Here is a 15,041-nt window from a genome sequence, read left to right on the forward strand (position 1 = left end):
CCGCCCAGCCTTGTTTTGCGATAACGACTTCCGCCCAGCCTCGCTTTCGGTATGTGTTTCCGAAGATGCCGGAAGTTCGACAACAGATTCGCCATTTTGGCTGTGGTTGATAATGCCTGTTCCTCCTTCAATTGGGTTCTCGTTTCCTTGCGATCTGTCCTTGTTTCTTGAGCAATAGTGGCACAATAATATTGGCCAATTTGAGTTTATTAACCAATTTGACGGATGACCAATTGTCTGGCTCATTCAGGTCCCATCTAGTCGTATTTTCACTACGCGTACGCACTCCCTGAGCTTGAGAGGTGGCTTTTCTTTTTTACCGGACAAGCGAACAAGCATTAATGTTGAGCCCTGGTAGAGATATGACAAGAAGTATATCTTTTGACTAATAAACATGTACATGTATATTGTGTTTTTTAATTCATTTGTTTGTTTGTTGTTAAATGCCCCTCTCGGGAATTTTTCACTCATATGGAGACACCACCACTTAAAAATAATGAAGACATACAAGTCGTATTTGAGGTTAACATTCATTTTAGGAGTTTTCAACAATTAAGACGTAAAGAGATAACTCCTTCCCCTCGCCCCTTCCCATTCCCAGACCTCTGTTTGTTCATGTATGCAAACTAATACTTTGTTTTGACATAAAAAAATGTGAATATATACAAATAGTTTCATGGTCCATATCTTTGAATGATTTTTGTCCCCCACTTTCACTGAAAGTGGGGGATATTAATTTGGCTCTGTCTGTCCGTCCGTCTGTATTTCTGTCTGTAACACTTTCGTTTCCGCGCGATATCTCGAGAACCCTTTGAGCTTTCGCAATGAAATTTTGCATAGCAACTCCCTATCGCCTAAAGAAGAAGTGTATTGATTTTGAGGTCAAAAGGTCGAAGGTCAAGGTCATCACTTCATAAATTCTGTCTGTTTTAACACTTTCGTTTCTGCGTGATATCTCGCGAATTCTTTGAGCTTTTGTAATGAAATTTTACATGACAACTCCCTGTGGCCTAAGGAAGACCTCTACAGATTTTGAGGTCAAAAGGTCAAAGTTCAAGGTCATAAATTCATAAATTCCGTCTGTGTATAGCACTTTTGTTTCCGGGCCATATCTCAAGAAGCTTTTGAGCTTTTGCAATGAAATTTTATACCATAACTCCCTATAGCCTCTCTCGCCCCTCTCGAAGTGTCCCACCCCTAGACAGAAAATGATAAATGTCCTACGGACCCGGTTTAACGATAGAATGCATTTCATGTATTGTCAATGTAGCAGAAGAAAATATGGGAGATAACTCTAACTCAGTTCATTTACTATGAAAAATCCCGAGAGTTCCGAATGTCAACATGGTGTGTAAATTTGAAACTAGTAAAAAACGTTGGTGAAAAAGTGTTGAATTCTTCCATAATATGGATTAAATTTTTAGATGAAAGGTATTTACAGTCTCAAAAAGGTTTGTTATGATTAATTTGACTGTTATTTTCAATGTAACTTTATTAATTTTCTCCAAAATCGTTTCGGAGCGATTCTGCAATTTTCTGCTACATTAAGGGTGTATGGGGGGCATTCTACCTGTGGTGAGGGTCATCCCGAGACAAAGTTAGATTATTCTAACTACGCACCCCATTTTTTATTTTATTTATTTATTGTATTAAAAGTCGCTTGGCACTATTTTTAGCACAGGGGCATGTGGACTGTTATTACGTATAATACAGGTTGTCGGCGGACTTTATATTTAATTACATATATTAGAACTGTTTAGTAAAGGCTAAATTAGACACCATGTATTGATTAAAATTTTGACAATATCGAACGTGAAAATAAACATTATATGTGACTTAATGTTTGCATTTAATGTGGAGTATATTCAAGTGCCTCTGTGGTCTAGTGGTCTGATGCTCGCTTAGCAAGCGAGAGGCCTGGGTTCAATCTCCGGACGATTCTCTTTTTTTTTTAAATGTTTTTTTTTTCTTTTTTTTGGATTTACTAATTGATACTATTCAACGTGTGAAATGAAAAAGTTATGATGTCTGGCGTTTACAAACTCATAAAATCATTTTTACAGTGTGATAAATATTCTGTATATATTAAAAAGAATCCTCTATGTACATGATGTACACATATTAAAGAATAAGCAATCAAATCTTTATATCCATATTGCCTTTTTTTAAATTTGCTTCAATATACATGTATACATTTAATAATTCTACAAATACAGGGGGGCAGTTTGACCCCCCCCCCCCCCCCCGAACTGCACAATCCATGCTCTTCTTTTTTCCCTAAGCGGGGGACACAAATTCTCTGAATTAGCTTGTCATTCCTAATTCTAGGAGGGTGCATGGGTTGACCCAAATTCATGAATGAAATGTCAAACAATCTTATCATTGATGCACTTTTATTTAATTTGATGCAGTCATATTGTGAACATTTCCAGTTCATAAAGAGAGTGGGGATGACCTTCAGGGGTTCATAACCTTAAACCATTAGATGTACATAACATAATAACACAAGAAACAAAATTATGTATAGTCAAATGGAAAGGTTTTTTACTATTTTGGAGTCACATGATCATTTGTCATTTCAGGGACAGGGAGTGGCTAGGAAGATTGGAGCCCCCCCCTCCCCCTGGAATTTGCAGAGTTATTTAAATAGGACTATATACTGATTTACAGAAGCAAATAAAAATGACTTTGGACACCCTCCACCCTTTAAAAACATTGACCCCACCATCATTGTTTTTATTTTGTTTCTTTGTTTGTTTTTTTTTTTTGCTTCAGGAAATTCTTGGCTGGAAATTTTTTTGACTGAGGTGTGGCCCCCCCCCCCCGAAAAATTCCTGTATTTGTGCCTGTAACTGAATGTAATGTCGACAACGGGGAACAGAATGTGAAATTCGTCTATTGTGGCATCTGATGATCTTTGATCCTTTTTAAACTATACCTTAACCATTTACATTTGCATTATTTTACCCCAATCTATACTTAAACTTGTACATACCGACTGTCATAGGTCCTGTCAACTTCATGAAATATAATCCAATTAAAACACAAAATGAATTAATTTCTACTGATATACATGTAATGATGTGTACATCACACTGCACCATGTGCAATCTAAAAATGATAATGGTAAAACTAGTACTAGCACTAGTAGGGTGACGCAAGCCCAATGTGATGTAGAAATTTTCAAAAAAGTGTTCACATAGATGTACAGTACAAGAACAAAATTTAACTTATCATAACAAACGATGTTTTAACATTACTTTGCCATCTAGGCCTATTTCCAAAAACAGGCAAATTGTGTGTGTGTGTTGGTGGGGGGGAGGGGGGTGACAAAATTGATTGGATATGGCTTTTCAAGGAGGTTTTTGTCTAATCAAATACTACAAATCAAAAGCCTGAAAGGCTTCAATGACGTCGAACAAGAAAAACAATTTCAAAAGATAATTTTGAATTTGAAGATAGCGATAAGTCAAGCGAGTGACTCAGGAGACATAATAAAAAAATAGTTTTAAACAAAATATCACAATTACAGTCTGGGGCCTTATGTCATGGTCCGAATGGAGCAAGGTTCGAATTGACCAGACACCGTCGAACATGTTCATGCCAAATATTCTTTTCAGTCAATTATGAACTATGAAGGATTTCATGAATTTATATAATATTTTTTCTAATTGCCAATGTCAAAGCGTTGTATTAGTGATTGCATCTAAACTACAACCAAGACTCTGTTCTGTTACAATTACGATCGAGTTACGATCGGGCGTGGTATACGGTATACTGGAAAATGGAGGAAATGGAGAAATACAGTAATACTGGTCAATGTCATCGGTTTTTAGGATAGAGTTGGTTAGAAGATTGTATAAGTAAAGCTAAGATTTAGAAATTCAATCTTTTTAGTCTTGTAGTATTCGTGTTTATGTAATTTTGTAATTATTTTACCTCCTGTTGTGTTGTTTATGTTACACGGTTATCGTTCCGAATTGTTATTCATGTCATTCAATGCACCCTTTGTGTAGAAATTCATCCGCAACAACCATCACGTTTTTCTTATGTGAGAATAAAACAGAATATTGTTGTTTTGCAATAGAATTAATTGCAGATATAATTGATGCAATTTTATTTTCAAGGTATTATTCATTTTGAGCGTTTTCAAAGAAATTGGTTTATAGCTATTGCTATTTTCTATTGCGGATGCATTGACTGACACATTCGGTCGCGTACATATCCGGTTGCGATTTCAACTGGGCGCTTGCTAGATGACGTTCGAGCTCTAAGAGCTCGACGTCATAAAAAGTTTGCACATTCTGATAAATTCCTCAAAAACGCTTTGTACTGAAATAATATTATTTGTTGTTGAGAAAATAAATTTAAAAAGTTCCAATTGTGGGCCAAAAAATTATATCCCCCCTTTTATCAAAACCTAATTTACATCGTTAATTAAATTCTGTTATTTCAGACTGGTAATGAATTAAGTAAAGGAAATACCTATAAGAGGCTCATAGGTCACATGGTCACCTTAGCATTTTTTTTATGCACGATTTGACGAATACATGTACTGTGTAAATTATAGAATTATTTTGACTTTTTCCTTGGTAAGCCCAATATGAAGGAGTGTGCATTTAGAGGCAAACACCTTAGTGCGGATACATGTATTACTGTCTCATGACAGCATCTAGTTGGGTATGTGACCCGCCTGGTGAAAGGCCTATCATCAGCTATGTACAAACCTTTTTCACTATACTCTAAATTACGCACTGAAAAAAATAATTATATTTGTAATTCATAATCTTTTACAACATTCAGTGCTTTAGCCTTTGGACCTTGACCTTGGAGTTTGACCTACTTTTGAAAAACTTTAACCTTGGCCATAATTTTTGAATGGTTGGAGCTAGGGCTTTCATACTTCACATATGTAATCCTTGTGACAAGACCTTTTTTTGGATACCAACTACTTTGACCTTTGGACCTTGACCTAGGAGTTTGACCTACTTTTGAAAAACTTTAACCTTGGCCATAACTTTTGAATGGTTGGAGCTAGGGCTTTCATACTTCACATATGTATCCTTGTGACATAACCTTCCTTTGGATACCAACCACTTTGACCCTTTGACCTTGACATAGTAGTTTGACCTACTTTTGAAAAACTTTAACCTTGGTCATAACTTTTGAATGGCTGGTGCTAAGGCTTTCATACTTCACATATGTAATCCTTGTGACAAGACCTTCCTTTGGATACCAACCACTTTGACCTTGACCTTGACGTTTTACTTACTTTAGAAAAACTTTAATCTTCGCCATAACTTTTGAACAGTTGCAGCTAGGGCTTTCAAATTTCACAGGTACATTCCTCAAGACAAGACCTTCCTTTAGGTACCAACATTTTTTATCTTTTGGCCTGGATTTTGACTTGCATTTGAGAAACTTTAACCTTCACCATAAGCTGCCATACGGAGCATCAGTGTTTCACAAACACATCTTGTTTAATTATGGATTGATTTCTTTTTTATTTCGAAGAGTTACATATCAAGTAACATAATGAATCATTGAATGATTTATTAGGTCACCTTAGTTTACTCAGGTGACCTATTGCTATCCGTTTTCCTCCGTCGGCGTGCGTCGTGCGACGTGTGTTAAGATTTGAACATTTTCAGCTTCTTCTCTGAAACCACTCAACCAATTTCAACCAATTTTGGCATATAGCATTGGTGAAGGGGAACAAAATTTGTGAATTCCATGGTCCCTTCCCCCCTGGTGCCTGAGGGGTGGGGCGAAATAACTAAAAATTAATGCAATCTTTAAAAATCTTCTTCTTTACTCCTGGACATCAAGCAGTCAAACTGTTGGCATGATTGTAATCAGCATTTAGTCCTCTACCAAAATTTGAAATATATGGCCCCAGGGTGAGGGGTTCTGGTGCTAGGGCTTGGCTCTAATGATTATATAGTGAAAATGCATTTTTTCTTTAAAAATCTTATTCTCTGCTCCTGGGTATTTAGAACTAAGTACATAGTTATGATGATGATGGGGGGCTATTTTAAAATTGTGAATTTCATGGCCCCTGGTTCAGGGGTTCTGGTGTTAGGGTGGGGCTCTAATGATAATATAGTGAAAATGCATTAATTCTTTGAAAATCTTCTCCTCTGGTCCTGGGTATTAAGCCAATGAACTAAATACATAGTTATGATGAGGAGGGGGACCTCTTCTAAAATTGTGAATTTCATGGCCCCTAGGTTAGGGGTTCTGATGTTGGGTGGGGCTCTAATGGTAATATAGTGAAATGCATTAATTCTTTGAAAATCTTCTCCTTTGCTCCTGGGTATTAAGCCGATGTATGAAGTAGATAAGTTATAATAAAGAAGGGTGCCTCTTCTAAAATTATGAATTTCATGGCCCTTGTGTCAGGGGTTTTAATGTTAGGGTGGGGCTCTATTGATCATATAGTGAAAATGCATAAATTCTTTAAAAATCTTCTTCTCTCCCACTGTATATAAAGAAGATAAAATAGGTATGGTTATAATGATCAAGGGTGCCTCTTCCAAAATTGTGAAATTTGTGGCCCCAGTGTGAAGGGTTCTGTGAGGGAGGGGGGGGGGGCTCTATTGATTATATAGTAAAATTGAAGTGCAAAATAGGTATTTAGCAGATAAATGAAGTATATAGTTATGAAGAGCAAGGGCAACTCTTTCAAAATTATGTATATCTTGGTCCCTGGGTCAGCGGTTCTGGTGTTAGAGCGGGGCTCTATTAAATATATAATGAAATGGCAATAATTCTTTTTGAAAATCTTCTTTGCTTCTGGGTATATTGCAGATAAACTAGGTGCATGGGTATGATGATTAAGGATGCCTCTTCCAAAATTGTGAAATTTGTGGCCCCAGGGGTTCATGTTGGGGTCGGGGGTTCTGTTAAATGTATAGTGTAATGCATATTTTTGTTGAAATCTTCTCTGCCAGGGGGTATTTAACAGAAAAACTAATTGCATTGTTATGACAAGCAGAGAAATCTTTACAAAAAAGTTAAAATTCATAATCCAGGGGTCAGGGATTTTGGTGTTAGGGTGAGGCTCTTTTGAATATATAGTAGAAATGCATTCTTTCTTTGAAATCTTGGTTGTCCATTGTTATTAAGGAAATATACTAAGTACATGGTTACATGATGAGCAAGAGTGCCTCTTCCAAAATTGTGAATATCTTGGCCCCTGGATCAGGGGCATTGGTATATTGAATCTATAGGAAAAATTAATTATGTCCTTGAAAATCTTCTCTGCTTCTGGGCATGTAGGAGGCAAATAGAGTACAGTTAAAACTGCCATAGCGACCCACTGTATTAAGTGACTTACTGTCACGTGTGATCGTAAGAATTCCTCCCAACGCTTTTCCCTATATATTATACCTGTATTAAACAACCACCTGTCTAACGCGACCAGCGACCGTGATTTTCCTGACCATTTTTTGTAATTTCAGGTAATTTTACCTGGATTTAAAGACTATATAATTTCCAATTCCTACTTTCGATTTTGGTCGAGCATGCTACGTTTTTTGGTTCAAAACATCTACAGACACACGTTTATTTCATTTAATAATTATATAGTGCGAGTTTTAGGAATAAAAAAACATTTCAAAATAAATATTTTTACTTACGTTTTGATATTTATTGAATAAACATTAAAATCTAATACATAAGCATTCACGTTTTTTCTCCCCAATGATCGAGTGTCATTTTGAAAATAGACGTTTGAGGTCGATCCCAATATCATTTGGTGCTATAAGGGCCAAATGGATATTCAGCTATAAAACCTGCCTGTTTAACTTTTAATTAACAAGTAACTAAATCCTAGATATTTATTTAAGTGAATTGTGTCACCAACGGGGTAAGTAAACACACGCTAGCTAGCACCCATACCAGGTGATAATTGAAGTGATTGAAGTAGGTGACAAACAGACACGGTAGTTCTGTAATGAAAAAAAAATTAATTAGGTTAAATAAATTTTTAGTCATAAATATAATTTAATTTGTTACCAAGTGCATAACAAAAATCATGATACAGTTTTAATTCTTAATAATTTGCAAAACATACGAAGCTATATATAAAGGCTATCACGTAAAAAAAAAAAAAAATTATTAGAAAAAATCTTTGCAGTTTTTTTTATACTGTATAAAAACATTTAATATTTTCAGATGTTCAAAATATTTCCCAATAATCAAATTACTCTTGTGCAGATCAAGCAAATTTTATTACTGAACAGGACAATTGTACCTATAATATAAAAGCATTTAGAGTTGAGCAGTACCTATAAAATACATTCCACATACATGTGTAATATTTTCAGCATTGTATATTTGAACACTGCTGAAAATAATCAATCTGTATTAAGAGACCACCTGTCATATGTGACCTTTTTTCCTTTCTCCGTTGGAAGGTCTCTTAATACAGGTTTGACTGTATATAAAGTTGTAATAAGCAGGGATGTTTTTACCAAATTTTGAAATTCTGTACCCTTTGGTCAATTTATTTATTTCTACTGAAAGAAGTTATTCCCCTTTGCTATTCACCTGTAATAGTTAATCACTGTAAATATTGTAACTTAAAAGGTCAATTGAATAACAGAATTATACAAGAAATTTTATAATATTTAATACAAAAGTACTTTTATAGTTTTTAATGGTCAGGTAAACTTTTAAATAATAGATAGATGAAAATGGGACAAAATTACCCTATCTTTGTACAATAAATAATCTTTAATCTTTAAGATCAAGAGAGGCCAATGTGAGGGGGAGGGGGATGAATTGTGTTAACTAATAATGCTCTAGAACTGTTGTTTTGTTTAGTCTGCATGAGGATAGTAACAAATGCGAAAAGTACAGGCAATAAATAGATCAACTTTAAAATTTGTTGAGTACTAAATTAATATTTTGCTGATCCCTGATCATGCTATTTCTCTTGCTTTTAGGCAACAAAGCATTATTTATCAGCTTATTTTGTTTTAATCTATGGATCATTACATTATACTCAGGTGACTGTTAAGGCCCTTGGGCCTCTTGTTCATTTTTCGATTCAGTAAATAAATAATTTCATTTGATAAAATTAGGTTCTGTTTATAATATGCAAAGGTAATATGTACACTGTATCAAACAAGAACTTTGTGTAGGAATGGGGAGAGGGGTTAAATTATGGAGATCTTACTTCTGTACACGGCTAAATATAACAGGCACTTGTTTCAGTATGTATACCGGGGGGAAAAAATATTAAAGAAACAAATGCCCGTTCTAAGAAAAAAGGATATCCGTATCTCCAGTGGGACCAGATACATGTAATTCATTAAATGCACTTTATTCAGAATGGTAAATATATCGTTTCATTACAGAATTAAACTTTGATTTATCATTAAATTTTAATAAGATAGAGAAGCCGGGGATAGGTATTGTAATTCTTTAGTTCTCTTTTGAGGCATTGTGTTTATCAAATCAAAACAATATGCCCACCACCTTGTAAATCTTTGATTTCAAACCTCGTCTAGACATAAAAAAATTTAATCAATAGTTGCGACTCTTAACAATACATTCAATATACATGTATACATGTCCAATGTCCTAAAAACTAAAAATTTTGCTCTAGAACTGGGTGATTAATAAAACAACTAAAATATAATTATTCAGGATTTATTTCTTTATATTTTTTTTATTCACAGACTGGCAAATTAATTCGCTGTTTACAGACAATCGGTTAAATTTAAGAAATAAAATCCATGTGTATTTATTTGTACCCATTAAATACTCATAAAGCCATTCATTTTCATGAATTAAAAATCAATCATTATTGTCGGGTGTCATCTTAGCCATGATTGACAAGAGATAATACATTTAGCAGAACAAGTTTTCAGTTCCCGGCATGCGGAGCCCATGATCGCTGTTGTAAATGACCTTGATCACAGTCATAAGAAGAGTGTTGGAAGTGTAAAGAAGATTCCAATATATTTTTAAGGGGTGCATCGGGTGAACCCAGAAAAAAAAAGCAATAATTTTCTTTAAAAAGAAAATAATCTACAAAAATTCGTTAACAAAAACTCAAAGAATGGGTGCCCTATTTTGGATCTTTTTGCGACTACTCTACCAAGCTGTGAATGAAGTGAATCCAAAATATATTACAAGCAATAGAAAGAGTTACGTATACATGGATATATTAGGTAGAACATTTGTACAAAAGCAATGCCCTGTTGCCATGAATCAAAATTGAAGCAACGATACATTAGTGTCGTCTTCCGGAATTTGGCATGTACCCGGAGTGTTTTTTAGGTCACGTAATCAATATTAATAGAAGGCGGGGCTATCGATCGGCGTCATTGTTGACATCTCTCTCTCTCTCCCCCCTCTCTCTCTCTAGAAATTCGAATATGTGTATGGCATATTACAGCGATGTCAATATGAAATTAAAAAGAAAAATGTGTGGACACGCAAAATTAAAACAACATTTAATTTGCTAAATTCTGAAAACGGCAACCAAACACGCTCAAAGATGTGATTTAGAACGAGGTGGTTGAAGAATACAATGTAACTGTTTTCACGAGTACACTCGCAGGTGGGCATCACGTGATGAATTGTAATATTTAACAGGTCAATCGAGGTCAAATCAAGGTTAACTCAGTCATAACAATGGAAACGAGAACTTTGTTTTGAACATATTTTTTGTTATATTAAGTATGAGCGCACGTTTGTCGGCTTCTCTCCTTTTAATATGATATTATTTTGTTCAATATACAACTACAGTTTTCTTAAGAACAGCCGACAAACATGCGCTGACTATGTATTCAGACGATGAAAAACGCGTGACCCTGATTATCTATTGATATTCAAGAAATCTTCAGGCACCATGCCTTGCATATTAATTAGTTTACCTCGAAAAGAGCGTTTTAAATTCACATCTGTACCATGAATTCACGGTTAAGATATCAGGGATTTATATGATGGAAAGAAATAATCATTTTATGAAACTTTAATTTACAGCATTTTTTCTGGCCAGTTAAGTCCACCCATTCTTTGTGTTTTCATTTGAACACCCCCCCCCCCCCAAATATTTAACCCTGTATTTTCCGATGCATGTGAATTATAATTCATTTATATGACAATTATTAATCAACAATTTATGCATAAAAAGACTATGAATGACTCATCGTATCAAAATTATTTGTATCACAATCTTTCATTCTTATGTTTGTTTATAAAGAAAAAAATTAATTGTGCTCCCCGGCCTAAAATTCCCATACTTCACATTTATAGCATGCACTGAATTCTGTATTTTTTTTTTCATGCCTAGCTGCCTTAACTATCTATTATTTTGTAATAATCACCCATTCTTCTAATCTCTATATATACCATAATTGTAAAATGGTGCAGAGATTCAAATGAATGAATGAAAGAACAAGACTGGATTCCTGATGAATTTTCTTTTTAAAAAATGGTCAGTATTGCTCCCTTTAAAAAAATGTACTGAATCAAATACCTTTAAATTGATGTGCATATAATTAATTACTTTGAACACATTTTCTGCCCATCTTTATTTAAATAAAAAAGAAAGAAAATCAAAGGAATAAGAAAATACATTACCGAGTAATTTTATTCTGTTGTTTCCTTTTTTTTCACTTAAGATATCAAGGGTCTGATGTATCCAAATAATTTTAGTTACAAACAACACAGAATGAGCCCTCCTCCAAGCATCCTTTAGGATGTAAAGGATGAGGGCCATTCTATGTAATGAGCCTGAGGCTCAAAAAGGGTATCATATAGCATTTTCCTTCGAGCCAGCAAAGCGAACCTCATTTTTAAAGAAGTTAAAAATACCTGTATGACGTATGTATTACCTGAGTACCTGTAGTATATAAGGCACAACTCCACGTACCAAACCATTTTTTAACGAAATGTTTGTGACAACTCACAGATAACTTGGGTGGGTATGTATTATGGGTTGGGTATATGATACCCTTTTTGAGCCTCAGGCTCCTTACATAGAATGGCCCTCATCCTTTACATCCTAAAGGATGCTTGGAGGAGGGCTCATTCTATTACATATCGCCTTTCGGCTCTGCAAAGGGTATCATATAGCATGTTTAAAGTGTTGATCACAAACATCAAGATCTCATTGCAATCAGTAAGATAAATATATTTTAGTAAAATCATTTATCGTTGTTGAATTCTTTAAAATCGATTTCATAATATTAAGCTCTCTAAATTATATTAAAGTCATACTCTTGTATCAATTTGACCAAATTCAATTTATAACCAACAATGTCAAATTCAACAGTGTTAAATTTCACGATTAACTCTGGTTGACTACCAGCAATGGTACTGAAATACTGTTGTATAAAACTGTTGTTTCAAATTCTCAGCCATCTCATTTTAATATACAAAAGACTTTGGAAATAAAGAGAGAATCATCTTTTCAAATTTAATAAAGACAAAGAAATCATCTTGCATATACAATACAATAATCAAAATCATCATTCGGGAAATATAAGCATTAAATCAACAAATTATTATATTCTTCATCTCACACCAAGGCTCATTATTCTGACAAAATTAAATTTGATATCTATTTAATATTGCAGTTGCAAATTGTCCATTCCTCGAATCATCCACATTAAGTTCTTTAAAATAAAACTTGAAAAACGTCTTTGAAGATGTCCAGTTTGCTGTTTCTAACAAGTCCTTCATAGATACTCCTGAGAGATAGGCGGCAGAAGCAGACGCACCACGATAAGAATGTGCTGTAAAGTTTTCAATGCCGGAGAGCTCCAAAACTGTCCTGAGCCATCTAGCTAAAGTACAGGTTGTCACGGGAAAAAAGGTTTTATACGAAACAAATAAATTTGAAGATTTTTTGTGGTCTTTTGTCCTCTTCAAGTACTCTTTCAATGTGGAATAAACACAAATGCTTTTGTCAGAATATTTAAACAATGTCACTTTATGTGCAGGACTACCTGGTTTACAAGTTTTTAGCAATTTTCTGATAATAAAAACAACCTTATCACTAAACATTTCCATATTTTGTAAATCTAAAGCCAATAAAGTTTGTGCTCTAGAAGCTGTAGTGAGTGCAATAAGTGCTATTAACTTAAGAGTCAACATATGTAAACTAACCTTACTTAGAGGCATTAAAGTGCGCAAAAATCTTAAAACTTTTGAAACATCCCAAGTAAGTCTTACTTTTGGTCTGGAGGGGTTAATATTAAAATAACCTTTCATTAGTTTTGGTATCAATAATGAGGTTTTTATCCATTGAATGCCGAAAAAAGGCAAAGTATTTACTAACATAGATTTCTGAGTATTTATTACAGAATAGGAAAGTTTTAACTTCATTAAAGATGTCAGATATGCTATAACATTTACTTCAGACGGTTTATAGGGATTAATATCCCGTTTATAACACCAAAATATCCATCTTTTCCAACAGCACTGATACTGTTTGTTTGTTGCTCCCCGTAAAGATGCTGTAATGATTTGCGCATCCAAGTTTGAAAGTCCTGAATTCTGGAGTGCTCGCCTGATACAATGCAAGCGATTAACTTCATTTTCCGAAGGGGATGTACCTCGCCTGTATGTGTCATTATCAATAAGTCCTTGTGCCGGGGTAGCCTGATTGGAATAGAAACAAGAGCAGACATTACTAGTGGAAACCATATTTGTGTTTTCCACAATGGAATTATGATAATGGCTTCTTTGACACAGTCATCAAAAATTTTATTCATAATTCTACCAATCAATTTGAAAGGTGGAAAAATATAAGGACGAAAAAAGGACCATGACATTGTGAAAGCATCAACGTGACAAGCTTCTGGATCAAAATTCCATGATACAAATACATTCAACTGTTTATTTAACCTTGAAGCAAATAAATCTATATCTGGTTTAAAAAACTGATCACAAATTCTTTCAAATATTTCTGATTTTAGCATCCATTCAGTTGAATCTGAAAATTTTCTAGATAATGAATCAGCATAAATATTTTCAATGCCTGGAATATATTGTGCAGAAATTATTAAATTTCTTTCAAAACACCAGTTCCACACTTCAACTGTTAATTTGTCAAGTTGCTTAGATTGCATACCACCCATTGCATTAATATATGAAACAACTGTTGTATTATCAGTTTTGAAACAGATGTGTTTTGTATAAAACTTCTTGAAAAAAGGTTTTAATGCAAAAAATATTGCAAGAAGTTCCAAAACATTAATATGGAATTTTGCTTCTTCACATGTCCATCTGCCTCCTGTCATTTTATCTTGAAATCTTGCACCCCATCCTTTTAATGATGCATCTGTTTCAACCCAAAAATCAACAGGATTGGGTTTAATTGGTTTACCATTCAGACCCCTAAGATTTATATACCACCAATCTATTTCGTTAAGACTAATGTCAGAACAAACCATATAAGAATCATAATTGTCATTATTCAATTTTAAGTTCTTATCTTTATCCCTTTCTAAATTTCTGTAATGCAAGGGACCTTGCATAATAGCATTACAAGCATGTATTAACAAACCAATCAAGGATGAAAATTTGCGAATTTTACAATATTTTGTTGATCTTATATCTTCACAGCAATTTAAAATTTTTTGTATCTTTTCCTCTGTTAAGTAAATTTTATATTCAACGGTATCAATTATAATTCCAAAGAAAACAATTCTTTGTGTTGGAATAGTAACTGATTTCTTGGTATTCACAGTAAACCCAAGATTATGTAACTCTGAAGTCACCAATTTGTTTGGTTTAAACAATGAGAATAATTTTGATTCATAATCAGGGAGTCATCAATGTAATAACAACATCTAATTCCATTCTCTCTGAATACAGCATATATGGGTTTAAGAACCTTTGTAAATATTCGTGGACATGATGATAATCCAAATGGTAGTACTACAAATCTATAAAATTTTCCTTTCCATTCGAATGTCAAAAACTTTCTGTAATCTGAATGTATACTTATGCTAAAATATGCAATGGAAGTCAAAAAATCATCTTTTTTGATTAATTCTACAGCATAAGACAAA

General features: G+C 34.0%; 1 protein-coding gene across 2 annotated transcripts in view; it reads left to right on the forward strand.

Moving 5' to 3' along the window:
• The window catches only part of LOC133192068 (protein-associating with the carboxyl-terminal domain of ezrin-like), a 474,471-nt gene that overhangs the window by 189,083 nt on the left and 270,347 nt on the right, over window positions 1–15,041 (forward strand). The gene's annotated exons all lie outside the window — the stretch shown is intronic.

The sequence above is a fragment of the Saccostrea echinata genome, unplaced genomic scaffold, assembly GCF_033153115.1.
Source record: "Saccostrea echinata isolate AGI-Se365-2 ecotype Australia unplaced genomic scaffold, CSIRO_AGI_Sech_v1 ptg000025l, whole genome shotgun sequence".
In the NCBI taxonomy this organism is placed as follows: Eukaryota; Metazoa; Mollusca; class Bivalvia; order Ostreida; family Ostreidae; genus Saccostrea; species Saccostrea echinata.